The sequence below is a fragment of the Amaranthus tricolor genome, chromosome 5, assembly GCF_026212465.1.
Source record: "Amaranthus tricolor cultivar Red isolate AtriRed21 chromosome 5, ASM2621246v1, whole genome shotgun sequence".
Taxonomy (NCBI): domain Eukaryota; kingdom Viridiplantae; phylum Streptophyta; class Magnoliopsida; order Caryophyllales; family Amaranthaceae; genus Amaranthus; species Amaranthus tricolor.
In genome coordinates this window covers 4,426,967-4,446,108 of record NC_080051.1, presented here as the reverse complement: position 1 = coordinate 4,446,108, position 19,142 = coordinate 4,426,967, and the positions used below count along the sequence as shown (strand labels likewise).

Below are 19,142 nucleotides of genomic sequence, written 5' to 3'. Positions count from 1 at the left end.
AATGAACTATGAACAAAGGTCAATGATCAATGAACAATAAACGATGAACAAGGATCAATGAACAATGAACAATGAATGATGAACAATGAACACTGATCATAAATCAATGAACAATGAACAATGAACAATGAACAATGAACACTGATCATAGATCAATGAACAATGAACACTGATCATAGATCAATGAACAATGAACAATAAGCAATGAATGTTGAACAATGAAAAAGAGTCAATGTTCAATGAACAATGGAGAAGGATCAACGTTCAATGAAGAATGAACGATGAATAATAAACAAGGATCAATAATCAATGAACAATGAACGATGAAAAACGAACAAGAATCAATTATCAATGAAGAATAACTAATAAACAAAGAACGATGAACAATAAACAATGAACAATGAATGATGAACAATAAGCAAGGATCAATGATAAACGAAAAATGTATGATTAACAAAGAATGATGAACAATGTACATGGATCAATGATTAATGAACAATGTACGATGAACAATGAACAAGGATCAATGATCAATGCATAATGAATGACGAACAATTAACAAGGATTAATGATCAATAAAGAATAAACGATAAATGATTAACAATGAACAAGGATCAATGAACAATGAAAGATAAGTAATGAATGATGAACAATGAAAAAGGATCAATGATCATTGAACGATGAACAATGAACAAAGATCAATGATCCATGAACAATGAACAATGAAAAATAAACAATTAATGATGAACAATGAACAAGGATCAATGTTCATTGAATAATGAACGATCAACAATGGATAAGGATCAATGATTAATGAAAAATAAACAATTAACAATGAACAAGGAATCAATGTTCTACGAACAATGAACGATGAACAATGAACAAGCATCAATGAATGATGAACAATGAACAAGGATCAATGATTAATGAACAATGAACAAGGATCAATAATCAATGATGAATAAACCATGAAAAATGAACATTGAATGATGAATAATAAACAAGATTCAATGATCAATTAAAAATGAATGATGAACAAAAAATGATGAACAATGAACATGGATCAATGATCCATGAATAATGAACGATGAACAATAAACAATGATCAATGTCCAATGAACAATGAACGATTAACAATGAACTATGAACAAGAATCAATGATCAATGAACAATGAACGATGAACGATGAACAATGAAGTATGAACAATGAACAATGAACAATGAACAATGAACAATGAATGATAAATAATGAACAAGGATCAATGTTCCTTGAATAATAAACGATCAACAGTGGATAAGGATCAATGATTAATGAAAAATAAACAATTAACAATGAACAAGGATCAATGTTCTACGAATAATGAACGAGGAACAATGAACAAGGATCAATGATTAATGAACAACGAACGATGAACAATGAACGACGATCAATGATCAGTGATGAATAAACCATGAAAAATGAACATTGAATGATGAATAATAAACAAGATTCAATGATCAATTAAAAATGAATGATGAACAAAAAATGAACAATGAACATGGATTAATGATCCATGAATAATGAACGATAAAAAATGAACAACGATCAATGATCAATGAACAATGAACGATTAACAATGAACTATGAACAAGGGTCAATGATCAATGAACAATAAACGATGAACAATAAAGTATGAACAAGGATCAATGAACAACGAACAATGAATGATGAACAATGAACATAGATCAATGAACAATGAACAATAAGCAATGAATGATGAACAATGAAAAAGAGTCAATGTTCAATGAACAATGAAGAAGGATCAACGTTCAATGAAGAATGAACGATGAATAATATACAAGGATCAATAATCAATGAACAATGAACGATGAAAAACGAACAAGGATCAATTATCAATGAAGAATAACTAATAAACAAAGAACGATGAACAATAAACAATGAACAATGTACAATGAAAGCTTCTTCTAACCACTAAGGTCTTGTGCCAATCTTCTTCAGGAAGCAGTTGTTCTTTATCAGTATCTGAATCAGAGGTATAAGGTATAACTTCCCCAAATTCCTTCTGAATATAGGTGCCATCAAGATCTAAGTTTGTAGTTATGGTTCCTCTTTCTTCCTCCCTACCATTGATACTGACAAGAATGATCTTAGGTTTGCCTCTACTGTTAATTTATTCCCACTCCCTCAAAGTGAAGGCTCTATTGTTAGAAAAATTAGCTTTGAAGTGACCATGTCCATGACACTTAAAATAGACTATGTCTTTTATAGGGGTCAAATTCTTACTCTTCACCTGGTTATTGTTCTACCTAAAAGGGGGTGTAGTGTTAGTGCTTTTGGTTGTAGTGGTGGAACTATTTCTAGCAAAAGACTGCCCTGTAACTAATGTTGGTCTTTTCCTAGAATACTATTCTAAGAGTTTAGCATAGCATACTACTAAAGCCACTATGAGGTTAGGAATTTAGCAAATCTGCACTCTTAAGTCCTCCCTCAGTCCAGTCAAGAATTTCCTTACTCTCATGTCTTCTAAGTCAATGATGTCACGAAGCACAGAGAGTCTCCCAATCTTGATTGTACTGAGCTACTGACCTATTCCCTTAGGTCAAAGAGTTCCATTTCATGGAAAGTTGTTAGTTGTAATTTCCTAGGACATACTACCTTTTCCTTCCCTGACTCTTTGCCTCTGTAAACCTTCTAACCAAGTTGCAGCCATTTTGGTAAGTTTAACCTTGGCTATCTTATATTGTTTATCTAAGAGGGTGTCCTTATACACAAAATAATCCTCTAAGCTACCCTCCCAGTCAAGATACTCCTCAGGGTTCTAACCCTGACCAGTAAACTCCGAAACATGTATCCTTAGACTTTTATCCTCAGTGTTTCCATTGTTCCTATCCTGAATCCTCAACTCAGCTATTCTTTGATCCATTATTAACATGGTTTCCTCTAACAATAATCTCCTCTCTTCAGCATTCATATTGAAAGACGAGAGATAAACCAAGAACAACAACAAAGAATACAATATCGACAAGAAAAGAACAGGTAAAACAACAAGTAAATTCTTAAGTTTCAACAATCTTGAATCACATATCACAAAAAAAGAAAAAGAACTGTGCAACTAGATGCAATCTATGTAAACTTACTAAAGTGATTATAGCACAGAAAAGTCTAGAATGCACTCCAAAATCCGTACACAAACAAAAACAGAGATCAATTTTCCAATTTCAAAACTCAACAGTTATGCAAAACAAGCGCAAAATGCAACGAATGTCAAGAATCAATACTTATAATGAAAATACAATCAAAATGTGAAATTAGAAATGTAGGCAAATTTCAAAGATACCTGATCGTCTGCATGCAATATTCTTCTAGTCCTAAAAAAATCACAGAAGATCTTACCAGATTCGTATGATGGTGTCTATAGTTGAACTTTCTTGATTTGTCACGCCCTCTTCAACCATGCTCTGATACCAATTTAGACTGAATCCAGAAGTAAAAACAATTTTATCAACAACGAAGAGGACTATTAAGAACCCAAGCTATAGTATTGAAAAACCCCCAAACAATCACCCAACGTGTGTTCGTATTACAATAAGAACACGACTGTGGAGGATTGTTTCTTTGAATTGATCGACTTGAATTATTAATTCAAAGCAATCAATTCCCGTCCTATAACCAGATAGTACTCCCAATTATAACAAGGTTTTTGTTCTCGTGATGCCTTACAAAAACGCTTGAATGATCACACACACTCAAAACTTGGTTTTACAATGAAGCCTATGCCTATTTATAGATTTTCGAGGGAACAAAAAGGCGGGAAAACAGGAAACCTGAACATCAGGTTAACAAAACTAAAAAAAAAAAGACAAGAAAAACAACTAAAATTATTACATGCGTTTTTCAGGATATATCGTCCTGATTCTTTCATCCTGCAAGATCTTATTCTCATCCTACAGGGACTTCTCTTCAACCTGCAGGGATTCTTCGACCTGCAAAATTGTTTTAGATCCTTTAGTTTGCGGCCCATGCAACTTGTTCCAATCCTACTTGAGCTCCTTGTCATCTTTACATGGCAGGGTGTCACTTCCAGTCCATGACTCAGCTTCTTCTATCACCCTACTTGGCTCTATGTCAGTTCCCAGGGCAACTGGTAGATATTTATGCTTCCTGTCTCTGCTGATGAGATTATGCGTCCTGCTGGTGCTAAATTCTTGTCCTGAGCTGGTGTTGCTATCCTTTATCATGGACTCAGCATTGTTTTCTTATTTAGTGTTCTCTGAACCATTGGGAATTGGTTCAGATGATTTGGACATGTGCAGAGAAAAACTTTCGACGTCCTAGTAAGGAGGATTTAAAACATCATGATAGAGGGTAAGGAGTAACTCCTATTTGGATCGCATATATTGACCAAAAGCATGACCCACAATAAAGTCACTCAAAACATATAACCTACGAGGTGCAACCTATGAACCAATAAGACTTGGCTTACAGCTTGATATAAAAGTCACTCAAAACATAGTAGCCATCCACAAAACAAAAACTACAATATTATTTTTATAAACAAAAACACAAAATTAGGCTAATTTTGCACAAAAGATCTCAATTACATGATTTTACTCTCTCGTTTCTTCTTCTTGATGAACATCAAACAAATAGTAAATTAAAATCCTAATTCAAGAAACCATAACTAAAAACCTTCAAAATCCACAAATAAAGAAACCCGAAGCCCATATCAACTCAAATAAAAAAAAATTAAAAAATTAAAAAATTAAAAAAAAAAAAGATAATTTAACATTAAAACACATAAATAATGAAGAACAAAAATGACTTAAAAAATCCTAAGATAATATGACTTTTGCTTAATACCCCACCAGTTGACAAAATTACAAAGCAAAGCAGATTTGCTCATCCTCATTCCTCAAGTCATCTGGCATTAATCAAAAAATCTAAAATTAAACCGTAAAAACATATTAATGAACAATAGTATTAATTATCAAACAATAAGTAAGAAAATTACCCAAATAACCAGTGTAAAAATAGCAAAATTAAAAAACAATGATTTAATAATAAAATCAAATATCAATAACCCAATTCAAATTCACTCCAAAAATAAATATTAAAAACTAAAATCAAAACAATTATAGAACGAAAGCAAACGTGAATGGAAAAACCTTTATGAATTTAATCTCATTGTGAAGCTGCTGAAATGTTAATATGCACCCAAGTGAACTGATACTGAACCCTAAATTGAAATTTCATAGAAATCTTACAAATATAAATGAAAAAAAAGGTGAAATTGATACAATAAACTAAAGTAATACAAAAAGATACAAACTTTTAGGTCTTCTGATGAAAAATTAGCAGTAAAGGAACGAAAATTTAAAAAATTCAAGAACCAAATTCAAAAAATGACCAATATGGTCAAAGTCCTAATGTTCAAGATGGTCCAAGTGGTCAAGGTGAGGTCCAAGTCCAAAACAATGCAAGGGAATTATTTTTGTCCAAAACCTTCTTTAATCCTATGCACGATTTTGGTCCAATAATTTTTACAAGGGGTTGCACTTCACTTAGTGTAATTAATCTTGTTGAAAGCATCAAGTAATTGGGGGTTTTTCAAGCTTCAATACACGTGTGAATGAGTGGCGGTTACAAGCAATAAATGTGCAGCAATACAAGCAATAAATGTGCAGCAATAAAGGTGGCGGTTACACGGTTATTCCTTCACAAGTGCTAGCAGTTTGAAGCATTGAAATGAGCTGAATGTTGGGCGTGTTTTAAGGCTTAAGTTGACTGAATATTTAACCTCTTTAATTGGGGGTTACAAGTGATTAATTTAGGAGTTATTGCAAGAATAAAAAAGGCTTGAATGGAGGAGTAAATGGGACGTTACAAGGCACAAATGTATGGGCTGTTTTGGACGTTACTTTGCACACTTAAAGGAGCCATGTGAAGAGTTTAATTGCTGGTCGTTTCTTCCCTAGTTTTAAGCTTTGTTTAATTAGTCTTAAGTGTGTAATGGAGATTAATGTGGACATTGATTAGCCACTTAATCCTCTTTTATTTTGTTGTCTTTTTATTTTCTTTTGTTGAATTTATTTAGGCAAGTGAAAGGTTGTAATTATTTGGTATAAGAATGATATATATAGCATACTTTGATGAATGAAAAAGACATCCAAGAATATTTTCTTTTGTTGAATTTATTTAGGCAAGTAAAACACATTTATATAGAGTCCATTTACTTATCAGATGTCACATTAATGACATGGACACATCTCATTTGCACCCAAAGAAATAATTCTCCATAGTAAGCTATCATGATAAGTTGGTGCAGACACTGTAGAATCGTTGTAATTTTAGTCTTCAGGAAGTCTATATTGTTGAGCACGAGCTTAAGCTAACATTACAATTTACAAATTATACCCAATAATCAGAAACCCAAGCTCACGTATCGATACTAAAAGTAGAAAACTAAAGCTGGCAATCAATAAAAGACATCATCAATCAAGCAAACATATACTATCAATTAAACAAAAGGATGCAATTTGTATCTTTTTATCTTTTAGAACAAAGCATGATCATGAATCAAACGAAGAAAGAAAAAAATTCATCAAAACATGCAAATTTGACCCATCAACACCTCTAAATTTCCAATCCCATCAATTCACCACAATATTCTCAATCCTATAATTCACGTACATTTAGTTAGTGAAATTCAGCTTTGCAAATCGAAATATGCAAATTTTACAAATCTATATTTTAATTTTAACAGTAGCATTGTACAAATCAAAATATGAAATTCAGTTTTTGCAAATTAAAATATGCAAATTTTTCAAATCTATAGTTTTTGAACTATAATTCCCATATCAAGTAGAATTATAAATTTGGATCACAATCTTGAAGCTCCATATCAACTCTTCAAATTGCTCAAGTGCCTAAGCTTCTACCTAAACTGAGCATAGCGTCTCAATCTCGAACTACCACCATTGAAAAAGCACAAAATGGTAACAACTCTTCAAATTGCTCAAGAGCCTACGCTTCTACCCAAACTCCTTTCATAACATAAACATCAGGTATTCACTATTATTCTAAGTTTAATTCCCCAACCTATATATCTCAGTCTTGAGATACTCAACTCATTTCATTTACAAGAACCTACCAGTGTCTAAATTATTTAATTATCAGAATACTGCTTCACTAATCATATGTAATTCTTTTCTTTCATTTCAAGCAACTAAAAACTGAGTAACAAAATGCAGAGCTGAACAGAAAAGCAAAATTTATAATGGCAAAATTAAAATAGGTTATGACATAAATCTAATAGATAATCCCCATAAAAAAAATCATATCGTAGTTTCACCTTCAGAAACAATCAATTGTAAACCCTAATATGAAAAACAACAAGACCCCATTCCAAAACAATCAGTTGTGATAAACCAAATTGAAACAAAAAGTTGGAAAACCTAATTTGAAAAACAACAATTCAAAAAACCGAATTTAGAAAACCCAATTTGAAAACCCAATTCAAAAATATTTAATTGGTATCAACATGAACATGAACAAAATATCAACAAGAACAACAAGGATAGCCTTACTAGCAACATGAGTCCACATCAACATGTAATTTATACATTTTTACTTGTTTTAGCAAATCAACAAATATCATTCACACCAATTAAAATTATTATTAAAATTGCAAAGTAATAAAAATCAGCTATAAAAAGTCAAATAATGAAATTATAGCTAAATAAAGGAACTTATTTCAAGATTTGATGAATTTACAAGCACCTATGTATAGAACTATAGCTAAACACACATAACAAACAATAAATATTTAAATAAACTTAACTTTCCAAGAGCTTAAGCTTAATATATCATTGCTAAAGTATTGAAAAGGGTAAAGGAAAAGAAAGGTTAAAATAAGCTCATTAAAAGAAATAACAATGAAGTATATAAAACTCATACCTGAACACAATGTACACAACTTCAAAATAAAGTGAGAAACAACCACAAGACATAATTGCATCTTAAACCCAAGACTGAGCACAAAGAAAGAATTTAAAACTATACTTTTATGTAATGAAAATTAAATCTAAAAGCAACAAACATCAAACAAAAAGCAACATAATTAGTTTACAAGCTTCAGAAAAAATTAAACTGAATTCAAGAAACTAAATAATTCAGAGATGAAGGCCAATTTCGAAAATATTCAACAAAAATGGGAAGAAGACAGATTGTAATCTGCAAAAGCTTGAATTTTCGTAACCTTTATGATGATCAAAAAGAAACAAAAATAGGAAGATAATCTAACTTGACTAAAAGCTTAAAACAATAATCCATCAACAATCAATATGCAACCTTATCCTTGTCAATTGTTGGTGAAAACAACTAAAGGTCTCAATTCAGAAAGTAATAACATCACACACCATAATCTGAGTTCCTTTGACAGCAGCACAAGGTCTGGGTTCATTCTCCATAACACTGTCTTTATTAAGAAACCCTGAAATAATAGCAAAACATAACATCCTCAATTGTAAGAGTCATTCAATCAAACGCTTGGTGCTAAAAAAAATACTCAAACTAATAAAAAAAAACCAACAATTTAATACGAAATTAAGACGGAATATAAAAACAAACCAATTCAACTCAAAAAGAAGCATTGTGAAAGCATGAAGAAAATATTCAACACGCCTGGAGGAAGACCGACTTCGTTGCAAACTTCACCGAATTCTAGGCAGACCCTAAAACCAAACAAAACAGGGTTTTTCTTTGACACAGGTGTGGACAGTAACATAGTAGTAGTAAAAGATTAGAAAGCCACGGTGGGAGACATACACAGATGCCAATTATGATGGCTTAAAGAGCTGGAGCAATTTTCCATGTAGCCATTAAAAGTGGGTAATTCCTTCCAAATAGAAATAATTGAAATCAGTCGCAAGAAGCAGTACAAATGGTCTATGTTACTCAAAATCATGATAAATGCTTCACAAATTGACTCCACTTTACTTCATATTGATTATAAACCAACAACATTCAAATAGTGACTAAACTAAAGCTTACAACACATATAGTTTACCTCACAAGTGTCACTAAGCCAACAATTTGAAACATCTCTGTTTCAATTTTTTGCATAAAAATTATGAGAACAAGAGAAACATATCATTTTTAGTTCTAGAAAAGCTTACAACATCGACACCATATCATATCTCCAATATACCTGTCCAATGTTGTATGAAATCATTTATTATGGATTGGAGCCAACCATCTTTGACAATGAATTCCACTCCACCAGACTTAGACACCAATGTTCCATTCTCAAGCCGAGCTTCATATTTAACTGCAAGTATAAAATGTATAAGTAAAAGCAAATTCTCTGCAAAAATATAACAAATGAATCAACAAACAAGAACATTAAAAAAACTTGAGGTTACCTAGAGCTTTGTCAAAATCTTTCGAATTCTTCCACCCATCACCTTTAACATAAAAACCCAATCAAAATTTCTTATAAAATACCTAAGTCTGATTTTTTTCAATTTCCACAAATCAAAAGAAACTCAAAAATCTAAATATGATTTTTTTAAAACAAATCAACGCAGCTTCTCAACCAAAAAAGATGATTTAACATAAAAGCCCAAAAATAATAAATAGCTTTAAAAAACCCTAAATCTGACTTAATCTAGGCTTTTATCTTGAACATAAATTAAACTAAGCTTGTCTTCATCAACACTTCCTTTGCCATATCAAGATCTGAACTAAGAAGAAGATGGAGGGAACGTAGATAATAAATTTAGAAGAAAGCAAGAAGAAGCCCGTTCTTCAAGGTTAGTAAGAAGGGGAAAGAGAAGAGGGAGAATAAGGAGTGAAAGGGAATAGCGAGAGAACTGTGAATTCGCTGAGAGAACGTGAGAAGGAGACAATTGCGTGGATTAATCTCAGGCGTTCCCTATACACGTGGCAACTTCTCAACTAAAGTGAAAAGTACTGTTCATTATTGAATCGTGAATAGTATTATATTTTTATAGCCCATTTGGCTGGTGGTATTAAATGATGGTAATAGAAATAATTTATAGTATAAAATTTTATCAAAAATTTCATATCATTTCCATGGTAATGAAACTTTAATCAAAAAAAAATTTTATGTTTACAAATTTCTCATTACCACTTAATATTATCAATCCCAATGATAATACATTAGAATAAATTTATTAAAAAAATCAGATGATAGAAATTGGACAAATATGAACATCAAAATAACCAAGAAATTTTTACACCAAAATTATATTAATTTTTTATTTTCATTACCATTATTTATTACCACCTGCAAAATACACCGTTAAAAATTTTTAATAGTTAGAGGATAAAGATTCAAAGAATAAAGAAAGAAGATAAGGAAAAGAAAATGGGGAGGTCTACATTTCACGTGAAGTACTGCTTGATTTATAGAAGTATTCTTTTTCTATTTTTTTTATTTATTTACTTTTTTATTGCTATCATCAATATTACTACTATTGCTATCAGGATAATTTTATTATTATTATTATTATTATTATTAGGAAAATTTGTAAAAAAACACCTTTTAAAACCCCTTTTTTTTGCAAAGAAACACCTTTTATAATTTTTTTTGTAAAAAAACACCTGACTTTTTTTAAAAAAAGACACCTTAAATCAGTTTCCGGTGACTTTTGTCAACTTTCCGGCGTCGACTATGCCAGTCAACGCCGGAAAGTTGACAAAAGTCACCGGAAACTGATTTAAGGTGTTTTTTTTAAAAAAAAGTCTATTAAAAGGTGTTTTTTTTACAAAAAAAATTATAAAAGGTGTTTCTTTACAAAAAAGGGTTTTAAAAGGTGTTTCTTTGCAAATTTCCCTTATTATTATTATTATTAATTTTTTTAAAATTTTTTTTATTTTTTTTTATATAATAATAAAAATAAATTTTTTTAAAAAAAATAATATTAATAATAAAAATAAAAATAAAAATAAAAACAAAAATTTTAAAAAAAGTTAAAAAAAATTTAAAAAATTTAATAATAATAAAAAAAATAAAAAGTATAAAAAAATATAAAATAACAATAATAATAATTAAAAAATATAATAATAATAATAAAATTAAAAATAAAAATTAAATTAAAAAAATATTTTTTTTAAAAAAATAAGAATAATAATATTTATTATTATTATTATTATTATTATTATTAATTTTTTAAAATTTTTTTTAACTTTTTTTAAAATTTTTGTTTTTATTTTTATTTTTATTTTTATTTTTATTATTAATATTATTTTTTTAAAAAAAAATTTATTTTTATTATTATATAAAAAAAAATTTTAAAAAAATTTTAAAAAAAATTAATAATAATAATAATTAGGGAAATTTGCAAAGAAACACCTTTTAAAACCCTTTTTTGTAAAGAAACACATTTTATAATTTTTTTTGTAAAAAAACACCTTTTAAGAGACTTTTTTTTAAAAAAAACACCTTAAATCAGTTTCCGGTGACTTTGGTCAACTTTCCGGCGTTGACTGGCATAGTCAACGTCGGAAAGTTGACAAAAGTCACCGGAAACTGATTTAAGGTGTTTTTTTTAAAAAAAGTCTCTTAAAAAGTGTTTTTTTACAAAAAAAATTATAAAAGGTGTTTCTTTACAAAAAAGTGGTTTTAAAAGGTGTTTCTTTGCAAATTTCCCTTATTATTATTATTATTATTATTATTATTTACTTTCCGACTACTATTACTACTACTATTGCAACCGCTACTGTTATTTTTATACAAGAGAGAGGATAAATCAAAAATTATCTCAACATATTAGAAGTGCTACTATATTTATTTTACAAGTTTACAACTAAAACTTCAATTTAGTTTTTTCTATATTATCTTTATTTTAAATTTTGGTTATTTACTATTATAGTTGTGTAAATAAACAAAATATGACTTTACCAAAATAATTCAAACCAAATAAGCCTTTATTCAATCTAAGAGTTTTAATATTAAATAAAATCTTTAAAACAATAACAAAATTTCAAACATTAATATTATTAATTAATTATGATAATCTTAGTTTCAAAAAGTAATCAAGGATGTTAAAATCGTGAGTGTTACAAAATTAGTGCTAAAAGTAAGAAATAAACTTCAAAAGCATGGATTTATTTTGACCTTGTACAAGTGAATGGTGTACAAATGGCAAAATGTAAGACTTGTAACAAAACGCTTTGTTACAAAGGGAGTAGTGGAACTTCACATCTTCTTAAACATACTTAAAAAAACATGTTCAAATAGACATTTAAACCTTGCAGCTAATCAATCACAATTAAAAGTGAAAAGAAAAATCGATGAATCTACTTGCTTAGCAGTTAATGAAAAGCCAAAGAAAGTGGTTTTTAATCAATAAGTATCAAGGAAAGAATTGATGAAAATGGTGGTAATCCATGAGTATCCTTTATGAATGGTTGACAACATTGGTTTTAGAAACTTTGTGAGGAAATTAAATGACAGCTTTAAGATGATTTCGAGGAATACATTAAAAAATGATGTGATAAAAACATACAACACTAAGAGGAGCTCTCTTAAAGTCTTGTTGGAGCATAATGTAGGTAGAATTCCAATAACAACTGACATGTGGACCGCCTCTACTAAAAAAAGGGTATATGGCTGTGATGTCACATTTCATCTATGAAAAATGGTTTTACATAATAAAACTCTAAGGTAATTTCATTTCCTTTCGTTTAAATTTCATTGTTATTGAATTTTTAATTATGTATGTGAATTTTATTTAAACTTAAATCCATGTTGGTGTGTGAATTTTGTTTAGGTTTTGTTATGTTCCATAACCACATAACAAAAGGGGGTTCTTACCAAGATATTATTGGATTGTTTTTCTCAATTCACCTTGGAAAATAAAATCTCTTCTATTGTTATTAATAATGCTACCACAAATGATGCAATGATGAATGTCTTGATGGATAAATTAAAAACCAGTTGTTTAATATGTTGGGTAGAGATTTTTTGCATATGAGGTATAGTGCTCACATTCTTAACTTGATTCTGAGAGATGGTTTATATGTCATTGATTCTGCTATTTGCAAAGTTCGAGATTGTGTTGCATTATTTTGGATGTCTACTCCTAAAAGAATTGAAAAGTTTGTGGAAGCTTGTCGCCTTTTGAATGTGACTAAATCTAAAAGGGTGAGTCTTGATTGTAAAACTAGGTGGAACTCAACATATGATTTACTTGACACTTGTTTGCCTTTTAAAGAAGTTTTTAATAAGTTGAAACATCTACATAGAAGGTTGAATTTTGATGTGCCTGGTGATCATGATTGGCATATGGCTACTATTATTTGTCAAAAGTTGAAAATATTCTACAAGGCAACTAAGGTTTTTTCTGGCAGAAAGCATCCAACTTTATATTTGTATTTTCATAATGTTTGTGAGATTAAACTTGCATCAACTAGCTGGAAGCAAAACGACAATAGTGAGATTATTAGAAAAATGTCTGAGAAAATGGTTGAAAAGTTTGACAAATATTGGGATCATATTAATGAGTTTTTGGCCATTACAGGCATTTTAGATCTGAGAAATAAGATGGATTGTGTGGTGCATTATTTGAAGAAATTCTATAGAGATGGTACCAATGCTAAAGTGGAAAGAGTAAGAAATACTCTTTATAATCTTTTCGATGAGTATAAAAGTAAATATAATGTGCATGAAAGTTCACCAGTGGAAACACAATTTGAGGATCTTGGTGATGAGGATGATTTTGCTAGAACTAAGACACAAAGAATTGATTTTGTGCCCATTAAAAGTGACATTGATCAATACTTAGAGAGTCTACTTTGCCGGAGGATAATGAATTTCATATACTTGCATGGTGGAAGAGAGACCAAAGGTAACCAACTTTAAGAAAAGTTGCCAAAGACATTCTTGCAATTCCTGTCTCATCTGTTGCTTCGGAAAGTGCATTTAGCACGGGTGGAAGGGTAGTTAATGCTCACCGTTCTAGACTTCATTCTCAAACAGTGGAGGCTTTGATGTGCTTGCAAAGTTGGATAGTCGATGATGTCAAAGTTAAGTTTATGCTAATTTGCACATTTAGTCTATTCTTTTACTAAATAATGTAATTCTATTTTTCGTTATTAAAGTTAGTTTTGAAGGAACTTATGCTTGTTCAACTATCAACGGAGATGGTGAGGATGTGATAACAATGGACATTCTTGATATGATATTTATTTTGCGTTATAAATTTATAATCTTTTATTTAAAAATTTTAAAATAGTATCTATTAACGAGTTTTTTTGGTTTGTAGAATCTTTATGATGTTACTGTTGAAAATTTTTGACAGATTGGGAAGATTGGATGACTAAGAACATGTTTGATCTACTTTTGTTAATTATATTAAGTTATTTTGATTGAAGGTTGTGTATCAGCTATGTTTATTTATGTAAGAAACAACTTTAGTGTGTTCGTTGGGTATTTTCTAGACAATTTTAAGTTGTATAATGTTTTTTTGGTGATCGATTGTGAAATTATATATATCATTATCATTAGTCAATGAATATAGCTTTATGGAAATCTCAACAAGATCCGAAAACGCAAAAAAAAAAAAAAAAAAAGCAAAAAATAAGTCAGACTTGTTTTCCATTTTAGACCCGGATCCAGTACTGGATCTGCAGTATCCACGGATCCGGATATGGGTCTTCCAAAACTAGACCCGCGGATATGGGTCCTGCTCTTGAAAATGGATCTGGATCCGGGTCCACCTGGACCCGATCCATATCTAACCCGTTGCCATCCCCAGTTGTCTGCATTAAGAGCATTTTTGATTATTTGATACCTTATCTTTGAATTTAGCTTGAAAAAATGAGGAATTTATTACATAGCGCATGTGTATTGATGTATTCTATGCCAGACATCGCTTGAAGACATCTGGTGGGAGGGAGAGTGAAACAGTCGTATTGTTAGAAGATTTCATTAGTCGTTTTTAGCGCCTAATTTTTTTCTTATATATTTGTTCGTTACTAATTATAATTTAATTAGTGATGGTAGTAATTTGAAAAATCTCTACGATGATAAGAAACTTGTTAATTTGTAACATGATTATGAATTGTAACATGATTATGAATCGTAACAAGTAACGTAAACTTTGGAGGTAAAACTTAAAGTTGAGCAACTACCCATAACAGTTCAAAAAAAAAAATTTAATTATTACCCAAGCATATTATATAACCATGATGGGAGTAAATTAAATATTTCTCACATATACAAGTGATTTTTAAACATGAAGTACAAGTTACATAACTTGTTACATGTACAACAATTTTTACCCAAACTTTAAACTATCTTAGATAAACCTTTCTTATACCATAATAGACCAAATTGAGGACAAAAAACACTCCAAATCAGCCCCAAACAGCAGCTAATATAGCTGTCCCAAATCCCCTTAGTAGCTCCTTGTTCACTTACACACTCAAGCCAATCACACAACCCAAAACCCTTTTTGTTCTACCCAAAGCTTGTGCATCATTACAAGCATGCAAGAGGCAAATATTTGAAGCAAAAGCACTCAATTTTCTGAATTATTATTCAGCCATAAATCCCAACACATTGCTCCCAAGTTCATCCATGAACAAACACTAGAATCCTCTAAACTTTCAATAACTAAAACACCTTCTTTTCTCATCAAATCTTCTTCAAAAACCCATCTAAAACTTCTGAAAATTTATGTTTATAAACTCAAATCTCCCATAAAAATAATCTTCATCTTAAGAGCTTTCCATAGACACCAAACTTGAAGAAATCCACCAAGTATAGAGTAAGTTATGTTCATTTCTTTATTCCACTAGTTTTGTTAAAACTTGTTCATGTAAAACATTTTTTTTATTTTTTTTTACATGAATCTTTCTATAAACTAAGATCATTATAAAATGAGTATTTTATCTCTAAACTAAGAAAATCATCACTTATAAATCTATAAAAATCGGCCACAATAGAAAGTAAGAAGATGTTTTTCCACAAACATATAAATTTTGTTACTTAAAGGATTCAAGTAAATTATGGGACTTAACTAAGTATGTTGCTCAACATAATAAGTATACTCCAAATATGTTAAAATCATCACAAGTATTAGTTTGACAACTCTAACTAGGAAAAGTTAAGTGCATGTTAGAAATCCAAAATTATTATTGATTTTTTTTTTGGATGAATGCAATATGTTTAGTTGAAGAGTTGGAGTTGAGACTTGAAGGGCAAGGACCCGAAGTTAGAACCACATCTAAGAACGCGTAGGAGCTTACGTGGGAGCTTACGGAATAGTTATATAGGCTTGGAGTCGAGGTATGTCACATGGGGTGATTTTTAAAGGATTTAAGAACAAGTTGGGAAAGTTTGTGTATAAACTTGTTTTTTTAAAAAAAAAAATAAAAAAATAAAATTCCCAAAGTGAAATTCTTAAATCTTGAAAAATGATGTGAAAATGATAAATTTTAGTACGGAATTATTTATTACATGTATTATTATTGTGGTCATCATACATGTTGATTTTATAAATTATTGTATGTTTAAAGGCATGTTTAACACTACTTTGTGAAAGTTATTGTGATGGAAATGATTATATGAATTTGAAAATATTTGAAATTCATTTTAAAAGAAATTTTCAGTAGCTATATATTAAAAAAAATTTCTTGGATACTTTTTTGTTGAAATTATTCGTTAAATTGATATTTTAATGAATTTTAAGGTGTTAAATACTCTTATTATAAAACATGGTATTAGATGAACTCTTAATCATCAAAAATAATTTATAAAAACATATTATAATGTCTCCAACAAGATTTGGCCAGAATATATTTAGTTTTGAATTTTATTATGATTTTTGAATAATTGTTAAATTGTTTAAGGGTAAATTGTAAAATGGTAAAATATAAAATAATTACCAAACAATGACATATGGGCTTGAAATTTTTATCACATACTTATATGGACAGTAGATAAAATTGGTAAAAGTTTGGGAAGGTTTCATTGACATTTAAGGACCTTAATAGTTTTTACTCGGTTATTAATAATCGGTAAGTTTGAAAACGGTAAAATATAAAATAAATACTAAATGACGTCTTTTGGACATAAAAATTTTATGAGACACTTATATAAACAGTAGATACATGTTCAAAAATTTATATGGATTTTCGTGACCATATATGGACCTAAATAAATTTTATTCGGTTTATCGGTAAAATAACGATATTAATTATTAAAAATATGCCACATGATTTTTAATGGTAATTTAAAATTTTATACTCCTTAAAATAGCTTCTGGAGTATCATATAATTTTTTTTACAATATTTTATTCGGACTCAAATAATTTTAAACCTATTTTATTCTATTTATCGATAAAATGTCTATACAAAATAATAAAACATCATACATGAGTTTTATAAGTTCAAATGGCCTAATAAACATATTATATGACTTCTGGAACTTTGGTATAATTTTATAAAATAAATTATTAATTATTTACTAATTTATCAAAATAATAGAAAATGTTTATTTATTAGAAAGTGTAATATTGTTAATTAAATTTGGGTAAAAATAAACCTATATAAAAAAATTATAATTATATTAATAACCTACTGCCTCATAGTATAAATTAATTTTAAATGAGATGGTTTATAAATTTTACGGATTTAAGACACCATTTAAATAACAGTAAATACCCAAATTGTCGAAAATAATTGTAAGATCGTTATAAATTCGCATAACCCAAACTTAAATTCATTTAAAATAAGGTATTATAATGACTTGATTAATTTGGGCCTTGTTGGAGAATTAATATGTACTTTGTAAATCAATTATCGATTTTATTACCGGCAAAACTATCTCGTATTTAAGAAAATAGTGTTTTATGAAATCTTCTGTATTAATGATTTTATAGACTTATGAATCATATTCTAGTTGTTTTGAATGAATTTCAAAACCCTTTTAAGTTATATTTACTTTAAGAAGGATTGGAACAAAACATTTTAGTGGTTTCCTTAAAAAAAAAATCGTATTGATCTTTAATCACTTTTTGTTACTATGAATTTTCATACATGCTAGTGATGCCCCAATATAATACAAAGGTTATGTTTAATGATATGATTATGCTAAGCATGTTTTACCCATGTGGAAAATATTATGATTTGATTTTGCTAAGTTGCAAATAAAGTATGTTTTGCTATGTGCAAATAAAAGATGTTTATCATATGGAGAAAGTTAATATTTTTGACTTTCAAATGCTATTAAAATTACAAGATATATATTATGTACAAAAAAATGTTTTAGCCTAAATGGCGGGTACATATGCCACAGCAAATGTTGTGTGCATGATTAAACGGCTCACCAATGCTGAGCGCGTATTGTTCACAATACCATTGTGTTACACTTGACGGACATGTCGCGGACGGTAGACCGACTACCAAACAAGTCACAGGATGACTCACAGAGTACCCATGTAAACTTATGATATGAGTTTGAAATTGATTTGGATCTATTGAGATCTTATGATTTATAATGAAAAATGAGAATTTTAAATTACTATAGAGCCATTGAACTTCATTTGAATCATAATATGATTTATCAAATGAAAAAGCATATTTCAAAATGAATTTACTCAAAAAAAAAAGAAAGATTTTAATAACTTGTTTGACGGACACCAGTGTGTTTATACTCAGCCTTTTTGCTGATACTATGCTTTGTATGTTTTTCCAATGGTTTTGTTTTTAGAGTAAACCCCTATGGCACCTCGACGGAGAATGGATATGCGAGCGGAAGTTGAACCCGAGTTGGAGTATGACTCCCCTTTTGTTTAGATCTCTTTATTTTATTTGAGAGATTATTAGTTTAGATTTAGACTATTTTAAGGATGTAATTTGAATTTTGGACTTATTTCGATTTGGTTGTAATTTTCCTATATTTTGGACAATTAAGACTTCCGTTATATTGCTTTGGTTTGGTTCAAGAATTATACTTGAATATTAGTTTAACCTTTAAGTAACCCCTTAATTGTGTTGGCAAAAGTAAGCTTCCGCTTGATTAATACTAAATTCCAATTAGTGTTTGCCTTCATAATTCGAGGCGGTTACAGAGAGGAACCTAGAATTCCTAATAAAGGTTGTCGAGCT

General features: G+C 29.5%; 1 long non-coding RNA gene across 2 annotated transcripts; it reads right to left on the bottom strand.

The window, feature by feature from the left end:
* Positions 1-893: 893 nt before the first annotated feature.
* LOC130813864 (uncharacterized) lies at positions 894-10,053 on the bottom strand. Of its 2 annotated transcripts, XR_009042247.1 has the most exons (7): positions 9,424-10,053; positions 9,210-9,329; positions 8,828-8,897; positions 8,630-8,733; positions 8,419-8,492; positions 3,887-4,332; positions 894-3,475 (listed from the first exon to the last, which is right to left on the bottom strand). It is a non-coding gene; the product is annotated as an uncharacterized LOC130813864 (long non-coding RNA). The 2 variants fall into 2 exon arrangements; XR_009042246.1 differs by lacking the exons at positions 894-3,475; positions 3,887-4,332 and having other exon boundaries at positions 8,230-8,492.
* Positions 10,054-19,142: the final 9,089 nt, after the last annotated feature.